General features: G+C 50.3%; 1 protein-coding gene across 1 annotated transcript in view; it reads left to right on the forward strand.

The window, feature by feature from the left end:
* The first annotated feature begins 11340 nt into the window (after positions 1-11340).
* Positions 11341-18520, forward strand: part of YPEL2 (yippee like 2) — a 47284-nt gene continuing 40104 nt past the window's right edge. The window contains exon 1 of the mRNA XM_082202008.1: positions 11341-11466. The gene's annotated coding sequence lies outside the window, so the exon portion shown is untranslated. The remainder of the gene's footprint in view (positions 11467-18520) is intronic.

The following is an 18520-nucleotide window of genomic DNA, read 5'->3' on the forward strand; positions in this document are numbered from 1 at the left end:
TGTGCCTCCATGGACATCTGTGAGTCCAAAATGACAGAAATAAGAGATTTTGTTCTACACTTCTAGGTTTTAGCCCCCTCAGGCTCAGAGGGTTGCATGCATGAAGCTATTCTTGTTTTCTCCCCTTCCCTGGATAAGAAGTCCTAAACTACATTCCAGGTATCAAGACAAAACATCTCCCCATATCTGTGATGCTTTGAGCCTTGTTGATGGAGGAATGCTGCAAGATGCAGTGAACTTCCTTGTGCAGAGTATAGACACACATGCAGCCTCAGCCGTAGCGGGGAAAATGTTTGTCCAGCCCAGGTGAGTGGCAGAGCCCATGCTGAAGTTCCCGGGCTCAACCCCCAGCATCTCCAGGTAAGGCTAGGAAAAACTCCCTGGAAAGCTGCTGCCAGCCAGTGATGGCAACATTTGAGTTAGGCAGATCAATGGTCAGCTGCGGCAGGAGATGATTCCCAGTGAGGATGGCACTGGCACGGCTTGCAGGGTCGTTGTGTGCCTTGCAGAGATGACACATGCACAACTCTGTTCAAAAAGCCTTTGGTAAATCTCAACAGTTATCAGGATTAGCTGGGCTGGATACCCAAATGGGGGAGAAACCAGCAAGATTACTATATAGCTCAAGCTGACATTCTTGCGGGGTGGGGTTGAATTGTCCAAACAAGCCATCTGCCAGTTGTTTTCGAAACAGTGGTGGGTGGCTGCTTCCCCGTTGTTACAACACGGTGGTTTTTCTTGGGAATTCCTTCTCAGGCTAGCTGAAATATTGATGCACTAGATGTGTTCTTTCTTGCTTCGCTGGCACGTTCCGTTGTGCTTGCAAACTCTGAAGAGCCAACAGATTTGGGGAAAGCAAATGATCTTAGCCCATCCTGGGATCTGGGCCAGTGATCTGAACTGTGGTGTTAGATCTCCGGTAGCTCAAGTGGCGTTGGCAGTCCAGGCTGCTGAAACCCCTCCAATCTACTGACAGTGATGTTTAAAAAGGTTACTTGCTGGTGGGCATGTGGCGAGATCTCATGGAAGCGGCCCCTTCATTTTGAGAGGTTACCTAACGGCATGTGGCTACGATACGATAATCTTTATTGTCATTGTCCCATACAGAACAACGAAATTGAAAAAAATCTACATCAGACATTCAAAAACCAACAAGCCTGCTATCCCAGCCTGGTCAACCCCCTATAACTCTGATACCCCATAATTAAATACAATATACTCCCATAGAGATTACCTTAAAAGGTAAAGGTAAAGGTACCCCTGCCCGAACGGGCCAGTCTTGACAGACTCTGGGGTTTGTGCGCCCACACTGCGTCTAAAACCAAAATCACATTTGGATAGAAACTGTTTCTCAGGCTGCTAGATCTAGTCTTTATAGCCCTGTACATTCTTCCAGGTCCAGGGGGATGCAGGTGGCGCTGCGGGTTAAACCACAGAGCCTAGGACTTGATGATCAGAAGGTTGGTGGTTCAAATCCCCATGATGGGGTGAGCTCCCATTGCTCAGTCCCTGCTCCTGCCAACCTAGCAGTTTGAAAGCACGTCAAAGTGCAAGTGCAAGTACCGGTAGATACCGGCGGGAAGGTAAACGGCGTTTCCGTGCGCTGCTCTGCTTCGCCAGAAGCAGCTTAGTCATGCTGGCCACATGACCCAGAAGCTGTACGCCGGCTCTCTCGGCCAATAAAGCGAGATGAGCACCGCAACCCCAGAGTCGGCAATGACAGGACCTAATGGTCAGGGGTCCCTTTACCTTTACCTTTAGTTCAGGCTGCAGACAGAACTCTTATGAAACTGGATTGTCATGATGATGATGATGGTGATGATGATGGTGATGATGATGATGATGATGATAGATAGTGATAGTATTTATACTCTGCCCATCTGGCTGTGTTTTCCCAGCTGACTCAAAGCATTTGCCCATCTAACTCACTACTGTTGACACTGAGCAGCAGTGCCTCTCCAGGGTCTAAATCTAAAGAGGACCCTGTGACCCTTCTGCTGCTGTTGGACTCTTCATCCCATCAGCCCTGGCTAGCTCAGCCAATGGTCAGGGATGATGGGAGCTGTAGTCCAACCATGACTTTAAATCACCACCTTAACCGCCCCTGGCCCAGAAGTCACTGGTGTGTACACTCGCCCTTTCACCGCTGATAAGCAAGGGAAACAGGTTACTGGTTCCAAAACCTGATTGACTAGAAATAGTGTGTGTGTCTGTGTGCTTAAGGATGGGGAAGAAGTTTGGTTCAGTCCACATTTTGATGCAACCAGCCCCTCACCTAAAGGGCACGTCCCAGAACAGGATTGGAACTGAAACACTGCTGTTCTTTTTCTGAAACGCACAGTTCTCCAAACTTCACAATGCGGTTCTTCCACCAAAAACATGCATATTTGGGGGGAGGTGCTTAAAAGGGGGAGGGGGACAACAGTGAAAATGACATTTAAAATGCATTGCTCTAGGAATGTGCTGCATTAAAAAAATGTATATAGAAGGAGAAAGGGAGACTAAAGTGCTGGTTTAATATAAAAATAAAAATCCCACAACTAAAAAACAGCAACACACAAATGGAGCAAACTAGGAATGCAGCAAACTGGGAAGAGCAGATTAGAAAAGTCAGAAACTGAAATGGACAGATTTGTCCACCCCTCTGTCATTCATTCATTTAACCGCACTATACCCGCAGCTCTCACAACATAAAAAATCACAGTATAAAAAAACACGAAATACATAATAACAACAAAAGCAAGCTACATCACAGGGTTGTTGCAGGGGGTTAAATGAGGAGGGGAAGAAGAATCATGTTCACGTCACTCTCAGCTCCTTGGGAAAAAGGTGGGATATAAATGCAATCAATCAATCAATCAATCAATCAAGCTTGTGTGTTTTATTTATTTCATAAAATTCATATACTGTCTGATTGCACAAAAACCCTGTATGCCATTTCTAAAAGGAATAAAACAATAGTTATCAATAAAAAGCAGCTATTTGAAAATTTAAAAAATAGTTAAGATCAACAATAAGATAAAGCAGTTTAAAACCTGTCGTGCCCCCCCCCTCTCTGAAGGGAATCCCATCTTCCATTGCATTCTGCTCCCTTTCAAAGCCTCCCCTGCCTGCCTCCAGCCCCCCCCCCCCCATGTTTCCAGAGCGTTCAACTGAGGAGGGCTGTATATAAAACAAGAGCCAGGCCCCTCTCTCTTCCTCATTGTCTTTCTCTGCATGGAAACCTTGCCTAGATGATCCTGCTTCTTCTGGCACCCAAATAATCTTGGGCACAAAGGGAGCTGTCCGTAGGTCATGTGTGCAATGCGATCCCTTCATTTATTTGCTGCACAAACCATGATCAGAGCTGTTTTAAAACAGGGGGGGCCATTGACTGCCTGAAGCTGGTTCCGGGTTCAATCACAGGCACTTCCAGGTAGGGCTGGGAGAAGCCCCTGCCTGAAATCCTGCAAGAACTTCTGCCAGGCGGTGTAGACCAGGATTGGTGAACCATCAGCCCTCCAGATGTCACCGGACTCCAACTCCCATCATCCCTAACCACTAGCCATGGTGATCAGGGCTGATGGGAGTCGGAGTCCAATAACATCTGGAAGGGGACGTGGGTGGCACTGTGGGTTAAACCGCAGATCAGAAGGTTTAGGGCTTGCTGATCAGAAGGTCGGCGGTTCGAATCCCCACGATGGGGTGAGCTCCCGTTGTTCGGTCCTAGCTCTTGTCTACCTAGCAGTTTGAAAGCATGCCAGTGCAAGTAGATAAATAGGTACCACTCTGGCGGGAAGGTAAACAGCGTTTCCGTGCGCTGCTCTGGTTCGCCAGAAGTGGCTTAGTCATGTTGGCCACACGACCCGGAAGCTGTACGCCGGCTCCCTCGGCTAATAAAGCGAGATGAGCGCCGCAACCCCAGAGTCGGTCACGACTGGACCTAGTGGTCAGGGGTCCCTTTACCCTTTACCTAACATCCGGAAGGTGCTAGTGTGTGATGCGCTGTGTGTGATGTGCTCAATCATTTCTCTTCTGCTATGTTTACTGCCTTGCCATTATTGCATGCTAAACACCCGTCAGTCTCAAGGTTTTGTTTTGTTTTTGTTTTGACAAAGATAAAGGGCTATAAATTTTTAAAACAGCATAAAAATGAAATGTTAAAAGTATCTGTCTAGCAGGGGTTGGAAACAGCAGACTTGAAACAGCAGGAGTTTGGTTAGCCTCCAACACAGTGAGAAATAGAAAAGTCTTGCGGGCCCTGCAAACTCCAACAGATTCATTGCATTTCATTTTTTCCCATTATGTTTTCTTAATTTTCAACATACACAAACACAATTTCATATTTTCTCTTATCTTTGTCGACTTCCCACCCCGTTTTCCATAGAGTTGTTGTTTCTCCTCTTCTGCTTCACCCTATCTTCTATCAATTAAATCATAACCACAATTTTATAATCTAATCTAATTTGTTGCTCATAGCTCAAATCCTGCTCTTGAGTTCATCCTACTATAGTATTTCTTGAAATAGTCCAAAAAAAGGCATTCATTCTTCCATAAAACCCTTGCCTCTTAGATCCTCTTAGTTTTGCTGTTAATTTTTCCAGTTCTGCATAGTCACATTGTCTTACTTATCCATTCTTCAGTCCAACAGACTTATTTATGGCATTGCCTTTGTGGACTAGAGCAGTGTTTCCCAACCACTGTTCCGCGGCACACTAGTGTGCCGCGAGATGTTGCCTGGTGTGCCGCGGGAAAAATTAAAAAATTTGAATTTTATTTTTTTTAAGTCAAATTTTTGATTGGGCCGCCGTCACTAGATGACCCCTGGGGTTCCCTCCCTCCCTCCCGCTCTGCACCTCCCTCCTCCTCTGGGGAGGCCCTTCCTGGCTCTCGGCCAAGGCTTGGCGGCTGCCACTCACTCACTCGCTCGCCCACCCGTCCCTCCATCGGCACCCGGCCTCTCCCCCTCCGTCCCCGGCGCGGGGGCTGCCAGGATCCATAGTCCCCTCGCCCTTGGGCTCCGCGCCCGCGCGGGGTGCGCAAACTACGTTTCCCAGCGTGGCCTGGCGGGCCTGGCATTTTGTTTGAAGCGCTCTTCTCCCGGCCATGGAATGAGTGCAGCGGCGGCCGGGCGGGCAGGGGCTCTTCCGCGCAGACCCCGCGCAGCCTGCCTGCGCCCCCGCGGAGATCGGGCGGCAGGATGGAGCCCGGGGATCCCCGCGGAGGCGGAGCGGCGGAGGCGGAGGCTGCCCCCCAGGTAGGGCTGCGACGGGGGGGGGGTTATTTTTGCAATGCTGCATCCGCGCCGGAGGGGACGCATCGGACCGCGGGGAGACCCCTTGGCGGGCGTGCAAGGCAATGCATGCATGCAGGCGTTGCATGGAGTGCAGTGCAATGCAATGGCAACGCGGCGCCCTGCATGCATGCATGCAACTTCCACCAGCGCTCCGGACTTGGCAGGTGAGGGGGGTCCCCAGTGGGTGGCAGAGAGAGCCGGGAGGGCGAAGGGGAGCCGGGGGGAGCAGCGCTGCTCCCCGAGCCGAGCCCGGGGGGAAACTTTGGCGTCGTTGCGCCGGGTGTTGGAAGCGGAGGCTGGCGGGGGCCCCTCACCTGCAAAACCTGGTCGCCTCTCATATATTTCGTGCATTGCATTCATCGCCCGCTTTCTCCTCCAAGGAGCTCCCGGGGGCGCGCGTGGTTCTCCCCGTGTTATCCTTGCAACAACAGCCCTGTGAGGTGGGTCAGGCGAGTGGCCCAAGGGAGCACCCAGGGATTGTCCTGGCCAGGTGGGGTGATTTGAACCCTGCTCTCTGCCCGGTCTTCGTCCTCATTTAGCCCCCACATGTGCATGACTGTGCATGACTGAGGTTTTCCCCCCTCGTCTTGGCTATGGTGTGAGTCTGTGCTGTTAATTAATGGGGTTCTGCCTTCAGAGAAGATGAGCCAGCCCTCAAGGAGGTGATTATGTAATTTGCTAGCAATTCATGTCCCTCCCGGCGTGACGCTGCGCGCTGATGTCACGGGGCTGTAATGGTGGTGTGCCTCGAGATTTTTTTCATGAAACAAGTGTGCCTTTGCCCAAAAAAGGTTGGGAAACACTGGACTAGAGTCCTGTTTAGACGTGAAGCCTTGCACTTGGTGCGTAGCTGTGATGCCTATAGGGTCTGGTAGGGCGGAAAGCAAGGAGCCCAACACCAGGTGGCGCTAGAACCCCTTATTGGCAGAACCAGGACTTCCTTTTATTTGTCCTGAGTTTCCCAACACTCAGTCTTCTAGTGCAGTGTTTCCCAACCTTTTTTGGGCAAAGGGACACTTGTTTCATGAAAAAAATCTCGAGGCACACCACCATTACAGCCCCGTGACATCAGCGCGCAGCGTCACGCCGGGAGGGACATGAATTGCTAGCAAATTACATAATCACCTCCTTGAGGGCTGGCTCATCTTCTCCGAAGGCAGAACCCCATTAATTAACAGCACAGACTCACACCATAGCCAAGACGAGGGGGGAAAACCTCAGTCATGCACAGTCATGCACATGTGGGGGCTAAATGAGGACGAAGACCGGGCAGAGAGCAGGGTTCAAATCACCCCACCTGGCCAGGACAATCCCTGGGTGCTCCCTTGGGCCACTCGCCTGACCCACCTCACAGGGCTGTTGTTGCAAGGATAACACGGGGAGAACCACGCGCGCCCCCGGGAGCTCCTTGGAGGAGAAAGCGGGCGATGAATGCAATGCACGAAATATATGAGAGGCGACCAGGTTTTGCAGGTGAGGGGCCCCCGCCAGCCTCCGCTTCCAACACCCGGCGCAACGACGCCGAAGTTTCCCCCCGGGCTCGGCTTGGGGAGCAGCGCTGCTCCCCCCCGGCTCCCCTTCGCCCTCCCGGCTCTCTCTGCCGCCCACTGGGGACCCCCCTCACCTGCCAAGTCCGGAGTGCCGGTGGAAGTTGCATGCATGCATGCAGGGCGCCGCGTTGCCATTGCATTGCACTGCACTCCATGCAACGCCTGCACGCATGCATTGCCTTGCACGCCCGCCAAGGGGTCTCCCCGCGGTCCGATGCGTCCCCCCCGGCGCGGATGCAGCATTGCAAAAATAAAAACCCCCTGACGCAGCCCTACCTGGGGGGCAGCCTCCGCCTCCACCGCTCCGCCTCCGCGGGGATCCCCGGGCTCCATCCTGCCGCCCAATCTCCGCGGGGGCGCAGGCAGGCTGCGCGGGGTCTGCGCGGAAGAGCCCCTGCCCGCCCGGCCGCCGCCGCTGCGCTCATTCCATGGCCGGGAGAAGAGCGCTTCAAACAAAACGCCCGGCCCGCCAGGCCACGCTGGGAAACGTAGTTCGCGCACCCCGCACGGGCGCGGAGCCCAAGGGTGAGGGGACTACGGATCCCGGCAGCCCCCGCGCTGGGGACGGAGGGGGAGAGGCCGGGTGCAGGGATGGAGGGACGGGTGGGCGAGCGAGTGAGTGAGTGAGTGGCAGCCGCCAAGCCTTGGCCGAGAGCCAGGAAGGGCCTCCCCGGAGGAGGAGGAGGGAGGCGCAGAGCGGGAGGGAGGGAGGGAACCCCAGGGGTCATCTAGTGACGGCGCCCCAATCGAAAATTTGACTTTAAAAAAATAAAAAATCTTTCGAATTTTTTAATTTTTCCCACGGCACACCAGGCAACATCTCGCGGCACACTAGTGTGCCGCGGAACAGTGGTTGGGAAACACTGTTCTAGTGTTATGAGCGAAGGAGAAAAACTGCCTACTCTCTTCATGCCATGCATAATTTTATAAACTTCTCTCGTGACACCTGTTTTGTGTCTTGCTGTTGCTGGTGATTTGCTGTTTTGGGTTCGGAGGTGATCCGCAAGGAATCGCACGCCCTACACCCAAGGCCAGTGAGAGGGGAGTATAATTATTCAGATTCTGGATGCTAGTGTCATAGGCTGGGCTGGATGGCTCCTTTTGAGTTGCACAGCATGTAAGAAAAGCTTCCTGTATCAGGCCAAAGGCCCAGCTAATTGAGCATCCTGATTTTACAGTAGCCAACCAGACGCTGGCGGGGAAACCTCAAGAGGGACTGCAGCCCAAGAGCACTCTCCCTACTGCCTGCCCTACATTTTGCTGTTACAGATAGGTAGCCGTGTTGGTCTGCCATAGTCAAAATAAAAAAATTCCTTCCAGTAGCACCTTAAAGACCAACTAAGTTAGTTCTTGGTATGAGCTTTCGTGTGCATGCACACTTCCTCAGATACACTGAAACAGAAGTTGCCAGATCCTTCTATATAGTGAGAAGGTGGGGAGGGGTATTACTCAGAAGGGTGGTGGGAATGGGAGATTGGCAGGTAGCTGAGATGAGCCTGCTACATTTTGCAGCAACTGGTATTCAGAAGCATTATGGCTTCTGCCAACTGTGGAGGCAGGGCATAGTCACCATGGCTAGTACAGTTGTACCTTGGAAGCCAAATGCCTTGGGAGTCGAGCGTTTTGGCTTCCGAACGTTGCAAACCCAGAAGTGAGTGTTCCAGTTTGCGAATGTTCTTTGGAACCCGAACGTCCGGTGCAGCTTCCGATTGGCTGCAGGAGATTCCTGCAGCCAATCAGAAGCCACGCCTTGGTTTCCAAACATTTTGGAAGTAGGAATGGACTTCCAGAACGGATTCCATTTGACTTCCAAGGTACGACTGTAGCCATTGATCATGGAACCCCCAAATGTTGTTGTGTTGGCATCCTTCTGTCTTGGGAGACAGTGGAGGAGTGCACCTTGGGAGGCGAAGTCAAACTGTTGGAGAGTTACAGTGCCTGCTGTGGCTGTAGAAACAGATGCGGGAGAGACATGTTTTGTTGCAGTTGGGGCAGAGGAAGGCGTCTGGTTGTGCTGATGCAGGCTTATTCCTTCTGTGCTTGTATTGGCTGTCATTCCTCCTTTGGTTAAGCCAAGTGCAATTCTGACTCCCACACCTTTAACAAGTAAATTTAAATGATGCAATTCAAATTGTTCCAGGATTGGGGTTGGGCTGGGGGTCTCTTCCAATCCTGTGGTTTTTACAGCTGTGTAAGGTTTGAGTCTGCAGAAGAGGATAGTTTTACTTTATTATTTTATGGTCAAGCTAGTGTCTCAGGTCAAACAGATAGTTTGGCACACAGATAGTCTGGGACATTCTCTTTTGTTTGAACCTTTGCATAACTAAAGAGTTGCTGGGCACAAGTGATTTGTTGCCATAGGAGCTAATAGCTGGAGACACTTCTGGAAGGTGAGCTAGAGAGGGCCTGTTTTTCTTCCTCCCCTCTCCCCTGGAGGTGATGTTATTGCTGTGTGTGAAAGAGAACAGGAAGCCCAGAAATATAGGAAACTGCCTTCTCCTGAGTCAAACAACTGGTTCACAGAACTCAGTATTGTCTACACTGACTGGCAGCAGCTCTGCAGTGTTTCAGGCAGGGGGCATTCCCAGTCCTACCTGGAGGTGCCAGGGACTGAACTAGGCACTCTGCCCACCTGGGATTCCCAACAACTGGTCATAACCTGCATCAGCCCCAGTCAGCATGGCCAATGGTGAAGAATGATGGATGCTGTAAGCCACAACATATGGAAGGTTTGGGAAAGCTGTCCTAAGCAAAAGAATAAAAGGACACAAATCTGACCTCAGAAATGGCAGCATTCAGAAAGGAGTAGGAGCACATTTCAAGGTGTCAGGGCATTCCCCACTGATGTTAGAATTGCCAGACTTGAAGGATGGAATTTAAAAGGAAGGCTCCCGAGTGAAGCTGCTACATTGCAAATACTGGAGACATCCAATGCAATTCATTTGGGACGTAATAGAGACAATGGTTTGCAGTTGTAAATTCACTCAGCACTACCAAGTCGGTTTGTTTCATAGCCTATCAACCGCTTCCCTAAAGAGTCTCTGTGCTTATCCTGCCTGCATTGTAGCTCTAATCTGAATGGTCACTACCTGTGTTTCTGGCATTTCTGTTTTCCTCTGACCCCAATGCATACATCTCTCCTTCTACTGCTATGAACATGTGAGTGTGAGTGTGTGTATACACCCCTGTAACTGAGAATCACCGCCATATATGGGGATGAAGTAGACTCTAGTTCAGCACACCTTGGGCCGGAATAACAAATGTGTGCTCCTTCAACGTGCCACAAGACTCTTTGGGGTTTGTTGTTCTTGTTTTGCAGTAAACAACCGGCAAGCGGAATTCTCCTGATTCTTATCTCCTGGCCAAGCCTACAATCCTAAACCCAATTAACTGGGGTGGTGGTGGAAATAAGCACCATTTAATCCAATGCAATTTACTTCTGAGTAATAGACATCACCTTGCCAACAAAGGTCCCTATAGTTAAAGCTATGGTCTTCCCAGTAGTGATGTATGGAAGTGAGAGCTGGACCATAAAGAAGGCTGATTGCCAAAGAATGGATGCCTTTGAATTCTGGTGCTGGAGGAGACTCTTGAGAGTCCCATGGACTGCAAGAAGATCAAACCTCTCCATTCTGAAGGAAATCAGCCCTGAGTGCTCACTGGAAGGGCAGATCCTGAAGCTGAGACTCCAAGACTTTGGCCACCTCATGAGAAGAGAAGACTCCCTGGAAAAGACCCTGATGTTGGGAAAGATGGAGGGCACAAGGAGAAGGGGACGACAGAGGATGAGATGGTTGGACAGTGTTCTCGAAGCTACCAGCATGAGTTTGACCAAACTGCGAGAGGCAGTGGAAGACAGGAGTGCCTGGCGTGCTCTGGTCCAGGGGGTCACGAAGAGTCGGACACGACTAACGACTCAACAACAACAAATCCAATGCAATTTACTTCTGAGTAATAGCCATAGGGGTCCATGGGGTCACGAAGAGTCGGACACGACTAAACAACAACTGCAGATCGGCAACTTGGGACACCCGCGCCTCGCCCGATTCCAAGCCGTTACCTGGGAGCAAGCCCCATAGAGGTGAACGGGGCTTGCTCCCGAGGAAGCCCATTCCCCGCTCCTCCGCCTTGGCTCGGGATGCTGCGCCCCGCGGCCCCTTTAAGGCGCGCTGCGTTCGGTTTGTTATCTTCCCTCCCACCTCCCATGCTGGCGGGGCCTCCGCGCTTGCCATTGGCTGCCTGGCCGCCCAGCTGTTGTCTGCGCCTCTCAGCTCCCTCTTCCTCCGAGCTGGGGGGGGGACAGCCCCGGGAACCCAACCCGCCGCCGCTTCCCATTGGCTCCTCGGAAAAAAGGGGGCTGCGGCCGCCGGCAGCCAACCGGCTGGGTGTTGCTAGGTGCCAGGGCGCGCCTATTGGCTGGCTGGGGTGGCCATCAGAGGAGCAGGGGGAGGGCCCTCGCCTGCCCTTTATAAAGGGGAGGGGGGTTCGCCAGCGGGGGTTGGAAATCAGGGGCGCCTTCGGGGAAAGGGGAGGGAGCTGCAGAGCTGGAGGAGGCTGGATCTCTCCAGGGGGGCCCTGCTCCTTCTGCGCGCCGCTTGCGTTGCGGGAGGCTGGAGAGGCTCCAGCGCCGGGCAGGTGCGGGTGAGTGCAGAATTGGTCCCGATCGATCTGTGTGCTGCTGCTTTTTTTTATAAAATCAAAATGTGTTTTTTAAAAAATATGTTGCGGGGATCCAACCTCCAGAAAGCGGGGTGATCTGGGAGTGGAGGCGCGCCAAGCACTTGGAAATCCAGGGATCCCGGAGTTCTTCGTTACGCACGGTGCGGGGCGCAGAAGGAAAACAACCGCCGCCGTGCGTAATGAAGAGCAACTCCGGGATCCCGGGATTATTTTGGGAAAGCGGGTGGGGAGGGCGATCCTTCTGGCCAGATCCGACTCTTTCCCGCCGCCGCCGTCCTCCCCCCCCCCACTCCGCCACTCAGTCCAGGAGGGAGATCGGGGGCTGGATCGGCGCCCAGAGGCCAAATCGCCTGGGAAGCCTGGGATGGCGCGCGCCGAGCGAACCGCAGGAGACGTGACGGCCCTGTCTGGAGCTGTGTTCCAGCCTCGCCAAGGGTCACTACTTAATTCCCGGCGTTATTACGCTTTTAATCTCCTGCTGCTCTCCTCCTCCTCCTCTCTCTCTTTCTCTGTCCCGGCTCTCCCCCCCAAAAAAGAGCATCTCTAGGGTTCCCTGGATTCCTGGCCATTTCTGATTGTTTTCATTTATTTCCTCTCCTGCCCACTTTTTGAATTGGGAAGCTGGGTTGGGGGGGAAATAACCTCCATTCTGTGGGCACAATGCAAGTCTACTCGGAAGTAAGACCCCCTGGACGCCAGTGGGGCTTGCAATCCCTTGGGTTGTGCCCCGCGTCAGGCGTACTAGGATGGACCCATTGAAATAAAACGAGCGTGGCTATTGCAGACACAGTAATTCCAATGGGTCTACTCTCGAGTAGAACTTTGCTGGATGCCGTTCCTAGTAACTGCGTGTTGCAGCCAGTACTGGATCTGCTCAGAGTAGGTCCACTGACTACAATGGTCCGCGGCTGAACCTCTTCCGCTTGAGGCGCGTGTGCTTGAGACCCAACTTATTTACGTGATAATAAGTTGCTGCAAACTGATTTTAGCGTTGTGCTTCGATTGTTGTAAAGACCTTTAGGGTGAAGGGTATAAACGGCCCCATTAATTTAAATAGGTCTACTGTGAGTAAAAGGTAGTTGACTGCAACCCTGTGTTTAGAGGTACAGCATTTTTACTGAAGGAAGCCTAGATCTAGCAGCCCCCCCCTCATTTCTTTCCAGGTTTTGAAATGGTTTATTTGCTGCTGTTTAAGCTTTTCCACAGGTCAGCGTGGAATCAATGTGGAGCCTGGGCAGAGAGCTGCCTTTCTCTGTTTTGATTCCAGTTTGCGTCAATCCCCAGGGCTTGATTTATCAATGGTACAGTACTGTGCAATTCGAAAAGGATTTGGAGAGGGTGCAATTGGGTGCCCCTTTTCACAATATACCAGAGTCCTGAGGACCCTGAGTGAAGCTGCTTTTGAGAAAGTCTCTCTCTCTTTCTCTCTCTCTGTAGCTTGTGGGGTGAGCTGTTCACAATTATGTCTGGGTGCCTATTTCCCCATTTATAATTTCCACAATTACAAAACTGTCTAGGGAATGCGTTTAGGGCGGAATAATCCATCGCAGCGTGAAGCCGCAACAGTGTTTTAAATATGTTTCAGTCTCTGCAACATCTTGCAACATTTCAGCCCTTGCTTCCTTTCTCCTTTTGCCACAGACCCATCAAGTATCAGGTTGCTCTTATGCCCATTTTACACATGTGGAAGACTGAGCAGGGGAGCCAGTGTGTGGCGTGGCCAGTTTGGCCAGAACTCCTGGCTGTTTCCCAGATCCAAAACCCTGGAACAGACCTGTGTGTTTGGATCAAAGTTTCTTGGCGGTGGATTGGCACCTGGTTTGTGTGTGTTTGGTTTCCGGAAGGACAGAGGTGCCTTTTGCAAGACGTGTGTCCTAATGTGTGGGGGCGGGAACTGACTGAAGACTTATTGGCAGGACACTCTGCACAGACACAAAGGCACTATATTTCAGGGAAAGCCTCTGCTTTTTCAAGCTTGACCAGCATTGTAACCCTAGCATGGATTAAGTCCTAAAAGCGAGACTGTGACTGTATTGCAAATAGCCCACTCACCTGTGGCGAGTGACCGTTAGCAGTGGCGTAGCGTGGGGGGTGCAGGGGGGGCCCGGCCGCACCGGGCGCAACATCTGGGGGTTAGGGTTAGGGGGCGCAAATCCACGGGTTAGGGGGCACAAATTACTTGCCTTGCCCCGGGTGCTGACAACCCACGCTACGCCACTGACCGTTAGCTCTAGGTAACCAAGCTAGGAACATGGTTTGGGGCAGGAGTCCGTACTTTCCCCCCTGCACCCCAGGGACTGATGTACCGCAAATGAATAACTTTGACCTGTGGGGGCAAAACAGGCCACTAAATGGATTTTGTGGAACAGAAACATTGCTTGTGAACTTTGCAAAGCTGGGATGGAAGTAGTAGTAAGTTGTATCCACCCCCACCTTGCATCTTCTCTCTCTCTCTCTCTCTCTCTCTCTCTCTCTCTCTGTGTGTGTGTGTGTGTGTGTGTGTGTGTGGATCTACTTGGATCACATGGGACTTAATAGCTCAGGATGAGATTTTCCTCCATGTAAGGCCAAGAAAAGCAATAAAGCCTTCAAGACTTTCTGCAATTCAGGAAAGTCTACCCAGGGATTTAGATGGAAGCTGTAGGGTGGGGTATTTGACACCCTTCTTCACAGTGTAGTTCACGGGTAGGCAAACGAAGGCCTGGGGCCGGATCTGGCCCAATCGCCTTCTAAATCCGGCCTATGGACAGTCCGGGAATCAGCATGTTTTTACATGTGTCCTTTTATTTAAAATGCATCTCTGGGTTATTTGTTGGGCCTGCCTGGTGTTTTTACACGAGTAGAATATGTACTTTTATGTAAAATGCATCTCTGGGTTTTTTGTGGGGCATAGGAATTCGTTCATTCCCCCCCCCAAAAAAAAAAGTAGTCTGGCCCCCACAAGGTCTGAGGAACAATGGACCGGCCCCCTGCTGAAAAAGTTTGCTGACCCCTGTTGTTCACACCCTGCAGAAGTTAAGCTGCTAACTTCTGTCCTTCTCTCTTCCTCCTCTCCCCATCCGCACCCCCACGTGATTCTGTTTCTATTTATTTACCAACGTTGCTGCTGCTGTTGCTCTCTGGTCTGGTGCTGCAAAGGGCTTAAGAGTGCTACGCAAAAGAGGGAGGTGCTATTTTTAAGTACAAAATTTCGTCTGCTGTGCAAGGAAAGGGGGATGTTCCCATGTTTTAACAGAATGGTGCCTTTCCTCTTGTGCATCTTGTCCTTAAAACAAGAGGGGGAAACACCCCCCCCCAATTTCACCCTGCAGAGGAGATAAGGATATAGGAAGCTGCCTTAGATATCAGATCAGCCCTTTGCTCCATCTAGATCAGATGCTCATCCACTGAGCCCCAGCTCTTTCCCTAAAAATTAAAAATAAAAACCAAGATCCTAGCCCTCATGGCTTTGAATTCAGAACCGATTCTAGTAGGAACATAGGAAGTTGCTTTGTACTGAGTCAGGTCTCTGATCCATCTCAGTATTGTCAACAGTGGGTGGCAAGGAGTCTCTCCCACCCAGGCTTGCCTGGCGAAGCAAAGGAATGCAGGGCAGATGTTCTTCCACAGAGTTATGGCCCCTTCCATGCCTTGACCACAGTCTTCCAGTCCAAGGGGCAGGAGGAGAGAACCCCATTTTTATCAGAGCTGGGTATGAAGAGATCCTGCTCTTATAAAGACAAATGCTGTTCTTTCGGATTCAAATGTATGCCAAAAGTAGGGGGCAAAGGTGAGATGGGGGAAAATCAGAACCCTGTGCCAAAAGAAGCTGGGTTTTTCAATGTCTGTACACCATACAACTTTTTCTTTTCATCATTCATTTTGCAGTGTTTGGTTTTTTTGCATGCTTTCCCTTCTGTCCATCATGGGGGGAGGCAGTGGGCCCCCCTCCCCATAGAAACTCTACTCTGCCATCGCTAGCTCCTGAGACTCCACCTCCCGATCTGCTTCCAAGCATCCCTTTCCATGAGGACAATAAACTCACTTAAAAGTTCACAATTTTTAATCTTTTTTAAAAAAATGTTATTCCCATAAAAGTTCGCTTCTCTTTGCCCTGTACTGCAAATAAATCCCCTTTGGCACAGAATCACAGCAGTCATGTGCCCCCGCCCTCATTTCAGACTCTGCTTCCAGCAGGGCAGATGAAATTAAGAGCCTGGTGAAGCCCTAGGGATTTTATTTTATTTTTTAAAACATGCAGATGCAGTCGCTGGCTTTATCTCTCCCGTGGGGGCCGAGGGAGACAGCAAATGTTCTGTCTCTGAGTGCATGTCTTGAAGGCAGTGGTTTCTGAGATACGGACAGAAGGGGGAAATCCTCAGGCGGTTAAATAAAACAGCCAACAAACTCCTCTGATTTGCCGTAGGAAACAGGCCTTGCTGCAGTGACAAAGAGGATGTTTGCTTGATCATGCACTTTCATACATATAGTGCAACCACAGAAGGGAGTTTGGTTAGTGGAAACTCTGCTAGGATAAAAATAGCACCCTGATGGGGGTGGATTTGACTAGAGGGACTCAGGTTCAAATTGTGTTGGGCAAGTGTCTGCATCTCAGCCTAGCCTACCTTGAAGGGTGGTTGTGAGTTTTGAACAAGCCAAAGTGTGTACCAGGGATGCGGGTGGCGCTGTGGGTTAAACCACAGAGCCTAGGACTTGCTGATCAGAAGGTCGGCAGTTCGAATCCCCGCGACGGGGTGAGCTCCCGTTGCTCAGTCCCTGCTCCTGCCAACCTAGCAGTTCGAAAGCACATAAAAGTGCAAGTAGATAAATAGGTACCGCTCTGGCGGGAAGGTAAATGGTGTTTCTGTGCGCTGCTCTGGTTCGCCAGAAGTGGCTTAGTCATGCTGGCCACATGACCCGGAAGCTGTACGCCGGCTCCCTCGGCCAATAAAGCATGAGGAGCGCCGCTCCCCTAGACTCGGTCACGACTGGACCTAATGGTCAGGGGTCCCTTTACCTTTACCTTTTAAAGTGTGCTACCATAGCTTCTGTTTAAAGCAGCCTTTCTCTTTTTAAAAAAAAATGATATTTATTAAAGTTTCAGAAAAGGTTACAAAAATAAGAAAAAGAGAAAAAGAAAAGAGAAAATACAGAAAAATAAAAACAATTAAAAACAAATCAATCTTTCCATGTCTTGTCTTTCATTTACTTGTTTCCCTGACCTCCTCACACCTCCCTTTTTTGTATTCCAGTTCAGTTAGTTAATTCAGCAAATCCTTTCCCTCTTTGTTTTTATCTTAATCCTTTATCTTAATATATTATAACTTTAGATTCTCACCTGTTAACAATCCATTTTTACATACTCCTTTGTAACATTGCTGCTAAAACCACTTAACTTGATTCCGACATCATTCTAACATTCATTAATTTTGCAGTATTTCTGTAAATAGTCTTTAAATTTTTTCCAATCTTCTTCCACCGACTCTTCTCCCTGGTCTCGGATTCTGCCAGTCATTTCCGCCAGTTCCATATAGTCCATCACCTTCATCTGCCATTCTTCCAGGGTGGGTAGATCTTGTGTCTTCCAATAATAATAATAATAATTTATTATTTATACCCCGCCCATCTGGCTGGGCCTCCCCAGCCACTCTGGGCGGCTTCCATAGAAACCAAAAATACAATAAAATATCACACGTTAAAAACTTCCTTGAACAGGGCTGCCTTAAGATGTCTTCTGAATGTCAGGTAGTTGTTTATCGCTTTGACATCTGCTGGAAGGGCGTTCCACAGGGCGGGCGCCACTACCGAGAAGGCCCTCTGCCTGGTTCCCTGTAGCTCCAATACTTTGTATTAAGTATTCTTGCTGCTGTTGTAGCATACATAAAGTTCTAAAGCAGCCTTTCTCAACCTGTTGGTCCCCAGATGTTGTTGAACTACAACTCCCATCACCCCTAGCTAGCAAGGCCAGAGCTCAGGGATGATAGGAGTTGTAGTCCAACAACATCTGGGGACCCACAGGTTGAGAACCGCTGGTTTAAAGCTATTTTTTTTAACGTAACAGCTTGCTCTGTTTAAGAAAAGATCTCCTTTTCTTTTTTAGAATCTCAATGTGGTAATCAAACTGCACATCAAGGATCTTGGGCTCTTGGGGTTTGGAGCTCAAATACTAGGTTACTATTATAGAACGTTTTACATCAAGTTTGGGTTTACAGAAGCAGCAGGATGAAGTGGTGGCATCTGGAAGAGGAGTAGCTAATGAGACGCCCGACAGAACCTTGTTGGACTACAACTCTCATCAGTCCCAGCTGGCTCGGCCAATGGTCAGGGATGATGGGAATTGTAGTCCAGCAATTTCTTGAGGTCACTGCATTGGCTGCCCCTCATATGGACTGTACCACTTCAGACTTGGTGGGGGATTTGGTTTTTAAATAGGGAGTGGGGAACCTTCTAGAGTGGCACCTCGGATTAAGTACTTAATTCGTTCCGGAGGTCCATTCTTAACCTGAAACTGTTCTTAACCTGAAGCACCACTTTAGCTAATGGGGCCTCCTTCTGCTGCCGCGCCGCCGGAGCACGATTTCTGTTCTCATCCCGAAGCAAAGTTCTTAACCTGAAGCACTATTTCTGGGTTAGCAGAGTCTGTAACCTGAAGCGTATGTAACCTGAGGTACCACTGTATCTTGTGAACCTGAGATCTTGTGATGAAGGGTGGAAGAGTATATAATTTGTTGCTGTTGTAGTTGTACCAGTTGATGGGCAGGGCCGAATTTGGAAGTGGATAAGGCCACACACAGACACACACTGTACCTTTGAAGCACATTCAAAGCACATTTCTCTCTCCCCTCAAAGAATTCTGGGCAATGTAGTTTGTCAAGGGGTACCCAGAATTCTTTGAGGGGAAAGAAAGTTCTTTACTGGTATCATGGACCTAGACAAACAGTGTCAGCCATGCATGTTAGGGGTCCTCCACATTGTGCATTTAATGCATGTGGCTTCTCTCTCCCCCCCCCCCCCAATAATCCTGGGAACTGCAGGT

This window comes from Podarcis vaucheri (assembly GCF_965113315.1).
Source record: "Podarcis vaucheri genome assembly, chromosome: 15".
NCBI classification, from domain to species: Eukaryota; Metazoa; Chordata; class Lepidosauria; order Squamata; family Lacertidae; genus Podarcis; species Podarcis vaucheri.